The following is a 17,645-nucleotide window of genomic DNA, read 5'->3' on the forward strand; positions in this document are numbered from 1 at the left end:
GAGAGGATGAGACAAATGGGGGAAGAGGGCTTGACTAAGACAGACAAAGATTCTGCCCGATGAGTGGTGTCATTTCTCTCATGACAAACAATCTAGCACAGACAGCAGCACGCCGAATAAACAATTGGTGATAGAAGACAAAATAACCCCAAAGTGCTGCTTAACTGTGTTGTTGTCAAGGTGAAGTATGTTTGTGTTTAATTGTGCTTATTGAGATGAAACACATTTATTTTTGCCTGTTGTTGCTATCCTTACTAAGGCATAGGATAACAGCAAGGAGGCTGATTATCTATTTGGAAGTTCTCAAAGTATAGTTCCTGGGCTTTTCTGGGGTTCCAGGGTCTCTTTTCAGGGGGTTTGTGAGGTCAAAATTTCTTTCATAATTGTACTAAAAGTTACTTGCCTTTTTGACTATGTTGATATTTGCACTGACTGGACAAAAGGGTAATTATTTGATAGTAATCATCTTGATTTTCACCGTGTCCCTGAAGGCATGTCCAAAAGAAAACTTGCAGCAAGGCAGCACAGGGCAATGGGGAAAACACTTATTTAGTAAGACACAGACTTGATGTTTTTGGAGCCTTAGTGTCTTCATCTGGAAAATGAGAAGGTTGGCCTAGGTTGTGGATCCCAAACTTAGTTGTGCAGCACAATGATCTGGAAGGCTTTAAAAAAATTACAGGTGTCAGGAACTTGTAAGATAAGGCAGAGATTGGGCCTTCTGGGATGATGCTATGGGTGGGAAAGGGTAGAAAGGACTACATTTGTCAGCAATTCTCTCTCAACCCCTTGTCTTTCCAGTGTTGCCTGCCTTCCTGAAAACCTTTCAGAGCTAATTAGATTGGCACTGAGGCAGGGGAATGATGACAGGTAGCTGCTGTCCTACTCCAGAAAAGACCCATTACTGACAGGTAAATGAGGTAGACGAGGAGGTGTGGATGACTGGTGTTTGGCACCAAATATGAACACTGAGGCAGGATGGGTATAGGAGCTGTGGATGTGGCCAGAAGAGCTTCAGCCTCTTTGACAAGCACTGTGTTCTGGTAGCTTCTATATTTTCCAGTAATGGACCAAATAACTCTGTGTGTGGGGTGTGTGTGTGTGTGTGTGTGCAAGCGCACGCATGTGCACAGTGTATGGTATGTGAGCCCACACACAGGGTATGGATGGGAAGCAATTACCCTAAGAGTAAAGCAATGACCTTGTTTGCAAAGAAGGCTCAATTGCAAGACAGGTTTGGCCCTGTGATTTGGGTAATAGAACAAAAGCTGCATATCTAATTTGAAATTTTTACCGATAATGTCTATATTTTGCTAGTCAAGATATTCTAATCGATGTTAAAATAATAGTACCCTGCCGAGAGCCAGCAGCCCAGTCAATGCTGGATTGAGTTAGCACATTCCTTGACCTTAGGTTATGTGGGTATCTTGGAATCAGTAGAAAAAGAGAATCAAAACAGACATAAAAGACAAAAGGATAGTTTTCCTCTTCTTTCTTCAGAACAGACGCCCTGACAGTTGGGTAAGATCTGCTCTGGCAGTTCGGTGCCCTGGCTAACAAGATAATAATTGCATCCACTCTTGGAGGAGCAGAATGCAGCTCTCCTTCCTCCTCTCACCCATTTCCTACCAGCCCTGCACAGAGCTGCCCAAGAAATGGTTGTGTAACCTTTGACTCAGTTGTTATTTTTTCCTTCCTTTAATGAAGTAGACCTTTGTTTGCCTCCTTGTCCACGTCACCAGCAATGACGAACTGTAATGCCGTCATGGTAATGCAATCTGGGATACTGATCAGATGGGTTAATATTTGCCAACACATTTCACAAAGAAAAAACTCCAATCTGCCTAACTCACCTTAACGGGGGCCCGTTTTATGTGGAGCTCCCAGTTCCATAATGAATAATGTCTACAATTAACCTAGGCCAGGCCGATTTAATTTCAAGGAAAGGTTCTGCGAGTTTTACCTGCCTCAAGAGAACTGAATTCCAAGAAATTCTTGCTATAATTAGTAGAATTGGGATAAACAGTAGTACTTTTCTCTGAGCCCAGAGCCCATCTTGTCCCTTGCCACACAGCAAATAATATAGGTATTTTTTGATGATAACAATGAATTTTGAATAGACTAGCCATTCTTTAACAGATACTTATTGAGTACCTACTATGCACCAGATAACATGTACAATTTTATTTTATATAATTTTTACTTCTCTTCTTATTTATTTTGCAACTTGCCTATGCACTGCTCTTTAGGTGTCTTTAAAATATTTATTTTAGTAAGATTATTATAGTTCTTGCTGATGATATTCTAATTTATCTTTTAATGTAATCTTTCATAACTACAGACCCCTTTTATTAGTTAATACTGCACTAGTCACTTCAATTATCACCTAGATTTTGAATTTTGCTTTTGCTTATCATTTATATGTGCAGACTAGTTGAAAAAGACACCATCAGCAATTTCTTTTGAAAAACTAGCTACTCTCTAGTGTTCCTCTGCAGAAAATACAGGTAATCTTTTACACGTGAGACATATAGCCTCCCCTCACCTGAAAGCTTTGAAAAGTAAAAGAAGAAGATAATGTGAGTGCATTGCAAACCATTAAGAAATGAAGGAAGAAGTTAGAGACCATTATTCTTGTCAGGCATATTAGCACAGTACAGTGTTTCCCAGCCACTTTCCTATTACCCCATGATGGGAGTTCAAAGTCGATGGCATCGTTTCTCCTACTCTCATTTGTGGAGGGGGCATGTTGGCTGGGTGGTGCTTCACCTGCTGAGAATCTAGCAGGATGTGATGAGCTCCTGAAGCTCTAGTTGGAACGCATAATTAATATTCCTATATGGGGGTGGGAGGAGGATGTGTCCTATGAAATGAAAGCTCATAAAGATATGTGTCAAGTATGCTGGTTTAGGTGGACCTATGTATAATAATTTACATCAAAAAGATAATTTTTAATGTCTTTTCTTACTTTTCAACTATTTATTCTGATACACGAGCTTCTCATACACATCTTGGGAGGAGTCTTCAGTACAAACAAAGAATTCTTCTCCTAGAACTATTAAAGTTGGAGGGTGCTGTGGCCTTAGAACAATCTATTTTCTATTGTAGTAGCTTTTGGGGTCATGGCTGACTTCTCAAAATAGTTTAGATCCAGGCCCAAATGGTAACCACAATGGCCAGTATTCCCTTCATTTGTGGGCTAAATTCACAAGAAAACTGATAGAATTTGTCCAGGTGGGAGGCATGAGTGACCTGCAGGAGCAGAAAGTCCATCCCCAAGGAGAGGTCTGCAGTCCACAGACTGGGCATGCCAGGGAAGGGATCAGGACCCCCAGGGAAAGCAGGCTGAATGTTTCCTGTTCACTATCCCTGGCTGCTGACCCTCATTCCACCCACCAGGTCCACAGCTTGGCTTTGCCTCTTTTGTCACAGGACCTTATAGGGTCAGTGGACAATGCTGACCTTCAGGCTGCTTGTCTGCAACAAGGAGACTGCCATGTCTGCCCTGTCAGCTGACTGCTGAGTCACCTGACGTGAACATCTTAGTAATTCCAAACTCCTTTTTCATCCTCTGCCTTTGGATATCTGAGCCTTCTGGGTTCACTGTCTTGTCACCACTTGCCCATTGTTTGACTCAGAAAGTCCAGCCTTCATCACTGGAGTCCATCTAGTTTCACGCTATGGTCACTGATGACCTTCATGTGGAGGGATCCAAAGGACTTTCTGCCCTCATCTTAGTTGATCTCTTAGCAACATGTGCATGTTTGAAATATCTTTGAAATATGCGCTTCTGTTGGCCTCCATGACCCACACAACCTATTTGTTTTCTTCTGTCTTTCTACCTGGTTCATCTTGGGTAGTTCTTGCTCCTCAGCTAGATCCGTTCCTTGGTGTTTTTCACTACCCTCTATTTTCTCTGGGTGATCTCTCCTAATCCCACCGCTTTATAACCCCATGTATCAGTTAGCTATTGCTGCAATATTGCTATGTAACCGACTACCCTGAAACTCAGTGTCAGACAGAAGTTGGCATTTTCTGAGTGAGGAAAGTGAGGCTCAGTGAGAAAAATGAACTTCTCGGGGACATGAGTGACATGTGTTCTAAATCAGATTTCCAGTTCACTGTATTTTCTACTGTGTTCTGAACTTAAAGAAAGGATCGATCATTATCTGTCTCATTTCTATGAACAGCTAATGAGCGACCATATTTCAAAAATTTTTCAAAAATCTCTCCCTTATTTTTGTTCTCCAAAATTCTGTAAAAACATGCCATTAGTGTCTCTCGTTAACTGCCTTTATCTGATTCTTAAATGAGAGCTTTCGTTCATTTGCCACAGCTATAATGACATATTTAAATTCTCCTTCTTTTTCCAAATTGTCAAAAATAATCAGTTTCTATAAAATTATTAATTATGTCTACATTTTCAAGTTCAGTACAATAAAATGTTACTAATTTGGAATAAAGGAGGCATCCATTAGGATTCTTTGGCAGCACACAGAAGAAAATATCCTGGCTAGCATACAGACAAGAAGAATTTATTAGAATAACAATAACCAGCACCTATAGCACTTACTTTGATTAGGCACCATTCTAAGCACTGGACTCATTAATTTCTAGATTAATGCCTATGTAGTAGGTACTGCTATTATCCCCACTTTACAGATGAGGAAATCAAGGCACATAGAAGTTAAGTAACTTGCTCCAGGTTGTGCAGTTAGGGTATGGCTAAATACGGATCTGAATCCAAGATGTGTAGCTCCAGAGTCTGAGGCACTACATCGTGTCCAAGGATCTGGGGCAGTCACAGAATTGAGGGGAAACCTATGGAAGCAGGTTCAAAGAGGGTAGAAACCAGGTGATGGAAGAGGCCTGTCACTGGAAGAAACTCTAATCACCCTCATCTCCCTAACCCTTGATTCCATTTAAAGGCTCCAGATCCAAAGTCCTGGGAGAGAGGCCCAATTCAGCCTTGACAAGGAGAAGGCAGGGCACCTTGACTGGCAGTTTCACCAAATGCTGAGCGCAGAGGGAAGAACCAGTTCCCCTAGAGAAGACAGGAGGATTATAAAAAGAAAACAATGAATTTGGGAGGTTGGACAGCAAAACACTGCCCATTACATGGAGCATGAAGGAAAGGAGATTTTTATTTCCTATTAACAAATAGCTCACAATGACAGCTGTGTGAGAAATTCCTCAACTGCCTTTAAAACGTGTCCTCAGTAGACTCTTTTATTTGGAAGAGATGTCCCAACTTTTTCCTGTCTCACCACCCGTGCCCCGCCAACATGGTCACTCTATAGAGTCCATGTGTTCCCACCTCAGTTGGACGACAGTGTGCTCAAGCCTCTATCATCAGCGAAAAGTCTTTCCTGGGCCATGTAGCTACTGACTTCTATACAGCTCTGCTTTCCTCACAACTCGACTTCTTAAAAAGACAGTCTACAATCCCCAAACTCCCCACTTCTTGCACAGTCACTCCAAAATCTACTATCGTGTTGTTTCTTCATCATTTCTGCCATTCCAGTGAAACTGCCCTTGCTCAAAGTCCAATCACTGGACTTTGCCCAAACAAATGAACATGTTTCTCTCCTTATTTTTGTTGCCTTCTCTGCAGCACTTGATATTCTGACCACTCTGTCCTCTGGAAGCTCTTATCTGCACTAGGTTTTTATTTGGTTTTCCTCTTTTCTCTACAGAAGTCTCCTCCTTAACACCATTCTTCAGTTCTTTTTTCTCAGTTCATTTCCTAAATGTTGGCATTTTCCAGACCTTCTGTTCTTCTCACTCTATACACTCAACCTGGAGGACCTAATTACTTACATGTTCATAAATCTCAAAATTCATCTCCAGCCAGAGCTCCCTATCGATATCCAAAATAGCAACTCTCCATTTAGAAGTCCTATTGATATCTCAAATTAAGTATGTCCAAAACTGATCCGTTTTCACCTCTAAGCATGTTCTTCCTTCTTAATTATCTCAGCAAATGTCATCTTCATCTTCTCATCCAAGCCAGAAACTTCAAAGCCATTCTCGCCTCTCTCTTCTCATTCCTCACATCCAACTAAACACAAAATCTTATAGACCCTTCCTTTGTAGTATCTCCTATATCTACTCACCTCCTCTCTAGTCTTCCTACTGATATAATGTAGGCTCTATCATTTCTTGCCAGAAATAAGCCTTCTTAAGTGATCTCTCTGCCTCCGATCTGTACCGTCTTCAATTCTCTACATTGCTGCCAGAGAAATTTTTCTAAAATGCAAATATGATCATGTAAGTCCCAGAATTAAAGTCCTTTTATGGTACCCACATATTTCAAGATGAAGTTCAAATTCTTGAGTTTGGCACACAAGTGAGATGAGGCTTCTGTTGCCTCTTAAGCTTCATGCCTCTTGTTAGGTCCCCCAGAGTCTTTCAATACAACCATAAGGAAGGATCAATGGTTGCTCAAATATGTCATAGCCTCTCTGCCTTCTTCCATGCTGCTTCCTGTTTCTTGAATGCTCTCTACTGTGTTGGACACTGTCCCCTAAAATTCAGGTCTGCCTAGAACTGGTGAATGTGATTTTATTTGAAAATAGATTTTTGTAGATATAATCAAGTTAGGACAAGGTCATACGGGGTTAGGGTGGGCCCTACATCCAATATGACGGATGTCCGTATAAGAAAGAAATTTGACATAGACACAGACATAGACACAGACACACAAGCAAGAAGGGAGGAAAGTCCCATGTAAACTGAAACAGAGATTGAAGTGATGCATCTATTAACCAAAAAATGCCAAGGATTGCTAGCAACCACCAGAATTTAGAAGAGGGGCATTATATTAGGCTATTCCTGCATTGCTATAAAGGAACAGCTGAGACTGGATAATTTATAAAGAAAAGAGGTTGAGTTGGCTCACAGTTCTTCAGGCTTTATGGGAAGCATGGTGCTGGCATCTGCTAGGTTTCTGGGGAGGCCTCAGGAAACTTACAATCATGTTGGAAGGTGAAGGCGGGGATAAGCACATCACATAGCCAGAATAGGAGCAAGACAGAGAGCAAGGTGCCACACAGTTCCTTTTTTTTTTTTTTTGAGACAGAGTCTCACTCTTGTCACCTAGGCTGGAGTGCAATAGTGTGAACTCGGCTCACTGCAACCTCCATTTCCTGGGTTCAAGTGATTCCCCTGCCTCAGCCTCCCAAGTAGCTGGGATTACAGGTGCCTACCACCACACCTGGCTAATTTTTGTATTGTTAGTAGAGACCGGGTATCACCATGTTGGCCAGACTGATGTTGAACTCCTAACCTCATGATCTGCCCACTTCAGCCTCCCAAAGTGCTGGGATTACAGGTGTGGCGACCACACCCAGCCGCCACATAGTTTTAAACAGTCAGATCTCACTTCTCATAGAGAAGTCACTCACTGTCGTGAAGGCAGCACTAAGAGGATGGTACTAAACCATGCAAGAGAAATCTGCCCGCATGATCCAATCACCTCCCACCGGACCCCATCTCCAACACTGGGGATTACATTTCAACATGAGATTTAGGCGGGGACACAGATCCAATCTACATCAGACATGGAACAAATTATCCCTTAGAGCCACTGGAAGGAACTAACCCTGCTGACACCTTGATCTCAGATCATTAGCCCACAGAACAAGGACAGAACACATTTCTGTTGTTTTAAGCCATCCAGTTTGTGGTATTTTGTTATGACAGCTCTAGGAAACTAAAATACCCTCTCTACTCTTTCTTGCATTGCTAATAATCTCAACACGACTCAGCATTTTCTTCTATGGGAAGCCTTCCTTGCACTTTCCCATCGCTAAACCATTCCCCCTTATTTACAAGTCTTTCCTCTGTTGTCTTATTGCATTCTGAAGATCTTTATTATAATGCACTGCTATGCTGTCAGCTTTTTTTTTTTTTTTTTTTTTTTGGGTCTCTTTAGTAAGAGTACTGTAGAGAGTGAGTGGGTGCCTACCTGGTAGTCTCAGTATCCTGCATGGCACTGGCAAGAAGAAAAAGAAGTACAGTTACTGTTTGGTGAATGTTAACATGCCTCAAAAGAAGTGTGATTTTTATTTCATTCAAATGGAGTATTACAAATCATTAAGTAGAGTGGACATGTTAATAGGAAAAATAAAATCTCATGTAAGGCCAATGTGTATAATGCATTGCCAATAAAATTACTGTAACATAAAAGAATAGCTGTTTCTATTACTGAAGTTAATTATATTCACTAGCAATGATGAGAATTATGTTCATGCTATCTCAAATCATGAATTATTTGCTTCGAATTTATTTTACTGCTTTGAATAGTAGTTTATAACAAAAATCAATGTCATATGAGTATCTAAATAACAGAAATATCCTTTGTAAACAATAAGATACTGGGAGTCAGGAATGTTTCCAACATGCCTTGTTACCTTGACCCTCAAGGGGTTATAATCTGTCACCTGATTCAGCGGTGTGCATCTATTATTGGGATAAACTCACAGGTTTATAAGGCTCATTAGGAAAGGAAGGATCCAAAGTGTGTAGAACAAGCTTGTCCTTATGCAGCCCTGGACAGCTTTGAACATAGCTCAACACAAATCTGTAAACTTTCTTGAAACTTTATGTGATTTTTTTTTTTTAAGTTGATCAGCTATTGTTAGTGTTAGTGTGTTTTATGTGTTGCCCAAGACAATTCTTCTTCCAATGTGACCCAGGGAAGCCAAAAGACTGGACAACCCTGGTGTAGAACATCAGTCTGACAAATCACTTCTCAGAAGTATGGGATTTTTACCCAGTAAAAACTACCTCTTCGTGGCCCGAGGTGGCTCAGTGAGCTGTCCCCACTTTGCTGTCATGGGAACTATGAATCACAGTCTCATAGTCTACATTGAAGACCTCACAAATCTGTGGAAATTTGCCTCATAAACATATAATAAGCTGGACTTGTAAGAATTCACTAATTTGATGACTTGCCACACATGCAATTATGTTACCCTCAGATGGTAATGGAGGACTGTTTTTCTGAAAGTGATAAGAACATTATGCACATATGTTTGGACCTAAAAGACCAATTGTTATTAATATTAACAAAGATAGCCAAGGCCTTTAGTGTTTTGTTTGTAAAATCCCTTGCTTCATTGAGGGCTATGAGATGAAGTAAAGCCAGGCCTTCAGAGTAATTATTTTTCTTATTCACTCAACTCATGCAGCTAAACAACAGGCCTATGTAGCACAAACATAAAACATTACTTTTTAGGCTATCCCAAATTGTTTAGCATATACAATGTGCCAGTCCTGTGGTAGGTACTAGAGAGCCACAAAGACTGAATCCCTGCCTTCAGAGGCTCACATCTACTGGGGAGAAAGGTGATTTCATTGCCACAGATTTCAATGGTGACACAAGAGAAGAATGACTCATTCCAACTTTTGCAATCAGGGAAGGCTTCCGGGGAACCAGTGGAGATCTGCTGTAAAACAGGGAAGGAAAAAAATACCAGGAACAGAGTAAGTAATCACACAGATCATGGTGCACACAAGGTGGGTAGAATCTGCCAGTCCTCACCTTCAGGTATTTCCTGTCTAGTGGGGGAGGCAGAAACATAAAGGGAGACTGGACTACAGTATAACTGTGAACCCTTCGGTAGAGCTCGGCATAGGGAATTAGGAGTGCACAATGCTGGCACATCTAAGAGAAGGCCCACCCAAGGCCTCTGAGTGTAAGCAACAGCAATGCTGCCTTGAAAACTGAGCAGGACTTCACCAGTGGTGAGGAAAGGGCATTTCAGGTGCATATGGACAAAGCATGAACAGATAAACCGGCAGCTGCTGGACAAGTGGTTGAGGGTGGGGTGGGGCTGGAACAATATTTAGTTGGCATGGCTGCAGCTCCGGATGCAAGATATAGGGTTAAAGGGAGTGACAAAGTAAGACTGCGGGGGGCTTTGTAAGTGGAACTGTGAGAAGTAGGGCACCGGCAGCAGGAACTGAGGGAAGGATGGACCTAGAAATACTGAAAAGGTCAAATCAGCTGTGCCCTCTGATTGAATGTGAAGGATGAAAGAATGGAAGGATCCAAGGTTTTAAGACAAGGCAGAAAAGCAACTGTGCCGAGGTAAATGCTATGACAGATGGAATCACAGGGTACCCACCACAAGCTGGTGAGGTAAGAGCCTCAGCAGGATTCTGGAAAGGTGTCCTGGGCAGGATGAGCCCTGAAGGATGGGGAGTCAGCCAGGTGAAGGAATGGGTGGGTGGAAGAGGCCACTAAAGCAAATGAACACATGAGCAGAGACAGGAGGCTGAAGACCACATGCTGGAGGACTGCCAGCCATTCAGAATTACTGTCCCTTACCTTCTGGAAACATTTCTCTGTGTGAGAGGCACGGTGGTTAACAATGCCTCTAGGATCAAATTATTCAGGTTCACATCTGGTTGGCCACTTGCAAGCTGTGTAGCCTCAGGCAAATTAGTTGACTCCCCAGTGCCTAAGGTTTGTAACACTTGCCACCCGCGAGTGAAAATAACACCTACCTCTAGGATTGTTACGCTCTCTTAGAAGAGAGCTTTGCACACAGATTAGCTAGCAGTGACAGCGATAATATTAGTGATCATGGTAGTATAATTACTTGGGCTTTCTTACTAACAGGAACTCACCACCAGGCCTACTTTCCAAGTTCACTGCCCGTTCCCTAGCTCCCTTTTCTCACCCTGAAATTGTCTTTGCAAAAATTATATCAGTGAGAATATTATGGCAGTGGGGGAGATCTGATCTAGCCAACCCAACTCCCCATTCCTTGCCTTTAGCTTTCAAGCTGCCTTAATTATTCCTGGACTTAGGCCTAGGCCTAGCTAACTTTGGAAGACATTTAGGTTATAGTTGAAATGAGAATAATGAGACCATCAGGCCAGGGAAAGGAGAGGAGCCTGAATTCTGCTAATAGGCTGGTCATAAGATATGCAGCTTCCCCAATTACTCCTGCAAATACATCACCAATGTAGACTGGCCTTTTGAGATATCTTTTCAGGTTTTTTGCATGTCTGACACTGATGGCTCCACCTGGTCCTGCCAAACTGCTCCTGTGGCCCCACAGAGCAGTGACTCAAGTGGACAGACGGATTTGACTCCCTATGATTTCATCTCCACCCCAACCAATCAGCAGCAAGCACCATTTCCTAGCCACTTCCACCCCTTCCCCCAAACTGCCTTTGAAAAATCCCTAACCTACACAGGGCACGGAACATCATACACCGGGGCAGGGGAGGGATAGTATTAGGAGAAATACCTAATGTAAATGACAAGTTGATGGGTGCAGCAGACCAACATGGCACATGTACACCTATGTAACAAACCTGCACCTTGTGCACATGTACCCTAGAACTTAAAGTATAATAATAATAAAAAAAGAAAAATCCCTAACATATGAGATTTTATGAGATTGATTTGAGTAATAACTTTGTCTACCATGTGGCATGGCCAGCCTCGCATCAATTAAACTCTTTCTTTATTGCAGTGCCATGGTCTTTATTTGTGCAGTGGGCAGGAAGAACCCTCTGGTGGTTTCAACCCCATCGATCCCACAATATAGAATAACCAAAAGATCATGCTTTATAACATGCCATTTTAATTCTGAAAATGTGTTGGACGCCTCAGGCTGCATCACAAGTATCTCAACTTCCTGTTCTGTCACCCAGTTCACTTCTTTTTACTTTTCCCAAATTTTACTATCTCCTTTCTCCGTAATTACTCCTAAAATATTCTTCTGTAAACAAACTGAAACTGAGAGAGATGGGGAAAGGCATGTAAAGTAAATCAGTGTATCCAAGAAGAACTGGCTCATGAACTGGTGTTTGGGAGGGAATTACAATGGAAAAGTAGCTTGTTAGAATGTTCATTCTTTGCCTGAATCTCTAACTCTGCTCCTCCAACTGCTTAATTTATCCTCAGGGGAAAGAGAAGCCATATACTAGCTCTTCATTTGGATTAGTCATTTTCTAGCTTGACTTCCTCAGTTGCACAGATTATCAACTCTCTCACTTTTTTCTTTTGTGGAACATATCCTTTTCTTTAAATTTTAGACATTTTCCTTTTTGCAGAGGTTACTCAACTACATGTGTATGTACATATACATAAACTAAGACGACATATTAATTTGTTAATAAAAATTAAGAAAAATAATGTTTGAATAGTTGTGTTATTCTCTGACTGTTTTAACAATGGTAGTGAATGGAGGCAGAAGTTAGGAGGAACAACAACTTGCAAAATATAAGAATGTTTCAACTAAACTATATTTTTTGCTGATGGTCTTATTAAAGTTGTACAGATGGTATCAGGTGGACGGAGTTCATTACAACTATGGTATAATGATGGTCCCCAAAATCTTGTGCTCAACTTTTTGATTGCTTGTTCTTTGTCTAGGACCTGCTTGGGAACAGCTTTGGTATTTCCCTTTCAGCCAAGTTTGCCTTTCGCTGGTGCTTTCCTACACTGTGTCTTTATCACAGCGGGTATTTCTTTTCATCAGAGAATCTACCTCATCATATTCAGAAAGCTTACTTTAAACAAGTTTATAGTTCTCTTGCCTTTTTTCTTTGTGTTTTTTAGAATGGGACTCCAATTTCAATTTTTTTGTTTCTTATGTACATACCTTTTTATACATTAATTTTCTCTTTTTCCTTTGAGAAAACAATACTCTCAAAGAAGAAAAGTCACCAATTACTGGAGAATATTTTCTTTCTCCCATTATAATAAAGACACCAAGACACTTAAAACACACAAAAAGAAACAACTATTAATCTTACAAGGATTTAGAAGGTAGTACCCCCAAAATACTTAGAAAGCAAATTATTTTTGAATTCTACTACTCCAGCTGGACCCAGTGGTATGTGCCTGTATTCCCAGGCACTTGGGAGGATGTGGCAGGAGGATCACTTGAGCCCAGGAGTTTGAGGCTATAGTGAGCTACGATCATGCCTGAGAATAGCCACTGCACTTCAGTCTGGGTAACATAAGGAGACCCTGTCTCTAAAAAACAAAACAACTACTCTGGCCTTAGAATCTTGAGGAATTCAGTAGTGAACTCAATGGAAAACTGAAATGAATTCAAGAACTATTTATTGAGGCTTCTTATGTATAAGGCGTTGTGCTAAATTCTGTGGGGGCTATACAAAGATATATACAAGATATACAAAACTGGCCTCCAAAACTAAATATTTCAGAGAAGGTAGACCATGAAAAATAACTCTTGTACTAGACATGTAGAGAAAAATGCCATGAGAGAGCAAGAAAGCAAATAGTTAATTAACATTAGGATGGATTTAAAAGGTATTTTGGAGGTATCTGGCAGAGATTTTTTTAAAATGCATATAGTTTTATTTCCTTAAGCTATTGAAATTTTGGGGTTGCATGTTACAACCTGTGGTTAATACAATGAAACTGACCAAATTGAACTGTGTGCTATTTCCTAGCACAGGATAAATATTTGAGTTGGGTTTTAAAAGCTGAGCCTTTGGGCAGAGGAAAGAGGCTAAGGAAAGATTCAAAGGCAGGGAGGTACAGACTTACTGTGGTCCCTGTGGTACACTGTTACGAGGAACTTAAGAGTATATGCAGGAAGGGCTGGGGTGGGGAGAAAATGGGCTGGGGCTTGGGATACTCACTAGGAAATTCAGTTCTAGACACAAGCCTGTTATGAATAGACTTCAATGCCAGGTTAAGGAAATAGATTTAATTCCAGAAACTGTTTCAAAGTTCTAACCCTGAAATGAGTAAAACATGAATGACTCCATTAAATAAAATGTGGAATTTGAAAGAGAAGAGAGAAATATTGGGGGTGTTCAGAAGCATTATTGAATATTAGGAAAAGCATAATAAATCCTAAAGTTAAGAAAGACTGATAGGTTGATGCCATGATAATCTTGATTTTTACTGATCCCTGCAAATATGGAAGAAAATTTGCATATTTTCAGCATCAGGCCAGCAAACTTATACCAGATAATGACAAAAAAAAATTGTTTTCATCAGTTTTCTTGGGAGTGCTCATGAGTTTTGACTGATCATTTGAACACATGGAATAAGGTACTATCTAATTTTGGTGCCTCGAGGGCTCGTGCAGATCACAGAATCTTGCTCCTGGTGCTGGATAGTTTTTCCCAAAGCAGTAACAGCTGTCCCTGAGCCGTGTCTGTTTTCTCTCTGTGACATCTTAACTGCATACATTTTTAAGGTGGCCGATTTGAGAAAAGACATGTGATTCCAAAGAGAGGTTTTTTGTTTTTTTCTCTGCAAAGCCAACTAGCTGTTGCTTGGCTTTCTAGATCAAGAATAAAATATAATCAATACGACATAAATAGATCTGATGGTCGTTCTATGCTGTCTTGGTCACTCACTTATAAGAAATTGTCGAAAGTGTATATATTAAACCAATATTCTTTTCACCTTTTTCCTTTTCACAAATGATTTTCTGGGTCAATTAAGTTTGCATAAATGCATCTCATTGCCACCTTCAGGAGTGAAATTCAGGTTTAATATATTCTACATGAGGGCAGCAGGCAGCTGATGAGCAAGTTGTTCTTAATCTGTGTACCTTGATAGGATTCAACTTTGGCCCGGACGAGGGGAATTTGTTTTTCCATGCAGGGCACTCTCATGAGAGTTTCCGAAAAACAATATGCTCTTGTCAGAACAGTATGCAGTTCTTCTAAAACTGGGGCTGAACTACATTTTACCCTTTTAAGGTCAGGAGATATTATTATGCAGCAGATTTAGCCTATGATTTATCTTAAAATAAAAAGGAATCATCACATATAACCCTCACAAGATCTGGGTAACGTTAAAAATGAGAATAAATTTCAATAACAGTACTAATAATAGCTCCTACTTTTTGGCCTCTTGTATATAAGAGATGGCACTCAGCACTGTCCCTTATTTACGCTCCACAACAAACCCACAGGCAGGCATTAGTTTTTCAGTTTTAAGATCAAGAAACAGAATTTTATTCTTCATCCACCTTGAACTCATGGCATCATTTTTACCACTGGTTACCTCTCTGACATTTTCCTATGTCGACTTCTTTCCACTTTCAGATCATCCCTTTGTAGCCTGAGATCAAACTAATCCCTTCTTGGACCCAAAATGTCGGTTTTACTGAAAATTCTCTCCTTTAGGCCTCTTCTTTCTTGTCCTTGATAATCTCGTCTAATCTTAGGATATCTAATGGTACTGACCTTAATTGCTCTCAATCCAGGCATCTCCCTTTCCTCACGTGCCTGGTCCTCTTCTATTATATAATAAGTGCGGACCAGATATCTGACCTGCATATTCTGCCAGGGTCCCAAATAACACCCACCACTAGATTCAACATCATTCTGCCAAAACAAACTTTCCCTCTTGACATCACTAATTCTGTTCATGGCACCAGCGTTCTCCGAGTCAAAACCTGAAGTCATTTTGACAGCTTCTGTCCCTTAGCTCCTAGAGTCACAGAGTCACTGACTCCTATGGCATCTCTCCAGAAACATTTGCAACTATCTTTCCAACATCTGAGACTCAAATGTCAATAACTGTTATGTTTATATAGCTCTTTAAAATTAAAGAAGCTCCCACAGATACTATTTCTTATAATTTCCACACTAACCTCACAGATACAAAAACCGAGATTTCAGAAATGTATGAATTTTGTTACACAGTGTAGAAGCAAAGTTAGGACTTGATCCCAGGTCTTCTGATTCCTGTTTTCCAGGTGTAATAGTCCAACAACTGCGTGTACCTTCATGCGTGAGGTATAGCTGCCTCAGACACAGTTTTTCCACTGCTCCAATGCAGCTTATGTAATCACTAATAGTGACTGTCTCATAATCATTGTTAAATGACATCTTTTTTAAAACACAGATCTGATCACATCGCTCTCAGTTCAAAAATCTGTCAGTAGCTTCTTAGACTGAAAAATGTTCAAATCACTTAACCTGGCACTCTCCAGTTTGTTTCCAACACCATTTTGAAACATTGCTTCCCATATCCTCCCATACGCCAGCCAGGCTGAACTATTCTCAGTGTTTTTGTTTTGTTTTGTTTTTGAGACAGGGTCTCACCCTGACACCCAGGCTGGAGGGCAGTGGCACACATTAGACTCCAGCCTGGGCGGCCAGAGTGAGACCTGGGCTACAGGCGGGTGTCACCATGCCTGGCTAATTTTTGTATTTTTTTGTAGAGATGGAGTTTTGCCATGTTGCCCAGGCTGGCCTCAAACTCCTGAGGCTCAACCCATCCTCTTGCGTAGGCCTCCCAAAGTGCTGGGATTACAGGAGTGAGCCACTGCACTTGGCCCTACTCTTAGTTTTTCAAATATGCTTGAAGCATTTGCCTGCATTCCTCTGCTTAGGCCATGCCCCCTGGAATGTCTTCTCTGCCTTTGAAAATGCTGATTGTTCTTTCTTTTATTCATGAATTAACACCAAAGCATTGATGGAGCAATAGTGTATCAGGGACTGGGCTAGGTACAGAAAAAAGCCAGTGAATAAGGCAGGAAACATCCATTTCTCAAAGGGCTTAGGATCTGCTGCAAGCATTAAGTTTCAGAACAAATGCCATACTCTCCACAAAATAATCCTTTCCTGATACCCTCGGCCGGAAGTGAGGACTTTCTCCTCTCAGCATCCATAGAACAGTGAGGAAACCTCGATTATGGGATTTACCATAATCTGATTGGATTACAGTTATTGAGGCATATGTCTTATCTCTCATACTATGTTATAAGCTCCATTTTTGATAGGGACTCTATGGAGCTCCCTATTTAGCCCTCACAGCATGTAGTACAGGACTTCTCATTTAACAAGACCTCAATAAACACTATTGGAATAAATAATTTTTCTCAGCTTCTAGAGTATGAGGTTGGGGAGAGCCTGCCGCATGCTCCATTCACACACAAACAGCAGAGGACACAGTGAGCACACACTACTCCCACACATGCTCACCAGATGGTGAACATAACATTATTTTAGGCAACAGAACTGTCAGCTGACATCCAGGGTCCCATGATACTTGCCTCCATCCATTTAAAGAGACGTTTGAGACAGAAACTAACCCAAGATTTCTGGATATCAGAGTGCAAATCTGTTCAGAGAGTACACTTTTCTGAGTCAATAAACAGAGAGCAGGATTAACATCTCCTCCATATGCCTGCTTTTCTGACCTCAGAAGTAGGAATTCGCTATATTCCTGACCATGATTTGGGACTGGTTTTTTTTTCTTTAAGAATTAACACAAGTTACATTCAGTTATATTTACTCTTTTTTGGTGTACAGGTCTATGAGTTTTGACAAACGCTTCTGTGTAACCACCACCACAATCAAGACAGAATAATTTCCATTGCCCCCCACCAAGAAATTCCCCTTCATGACACTTTGTAGTCAAACTCTCCTCACCTTTAATGCGGACCTCCTTCTCCACCTGCATAGTTTTGTTTTCTCCAGAATGTCACATAAATATAAAAGCATCTAGCTGTTTCAGTCTGGCTTCTTTAATTAGCATAATGTACTTGACATTCATCCCTGTTATTGTGCATATCAATACTTTGTTCCTTTTTATTTCTGGATATTGTTTCACTGCATGAATGTGCCACTGTTCGTTTATTCATTTACCAGTTGAGGGACATTTGAGTTATTTC

At 40.9% G+C, this 17,645-nt stretch overlaps 1 protein-coding gene across 3 annotated transcripts in view; it reads right to left on the reverse strand.

Moving 5' to 3' along the window:
• GPRIN3 (GPRIN family member 3) overlaps window positions 1-17,645 on the reverse strand; it is a 61,660-nt gene that overhangs the window by 27,450 nt on the left and 16,565 nt on the right. The gene's annotated exons all lie outside the window — the stretch shown is intronic.

Source organism: Macaca mulatta, chromosome 5 (genome assembly GCF_049350105.2).
Source record: "Macaca mulatta isolate MMU2019108-1 chromosome 5, T2T-MMU8v2.0, whole genome shotgun sequence".
NCBI classification, from domain to species: domain Eukaryota; kingdom Metazoa; phylum Chordata; class Mammalia; order Primates; family Cercopithecidae; genus Macaca; species Macaca mulatta.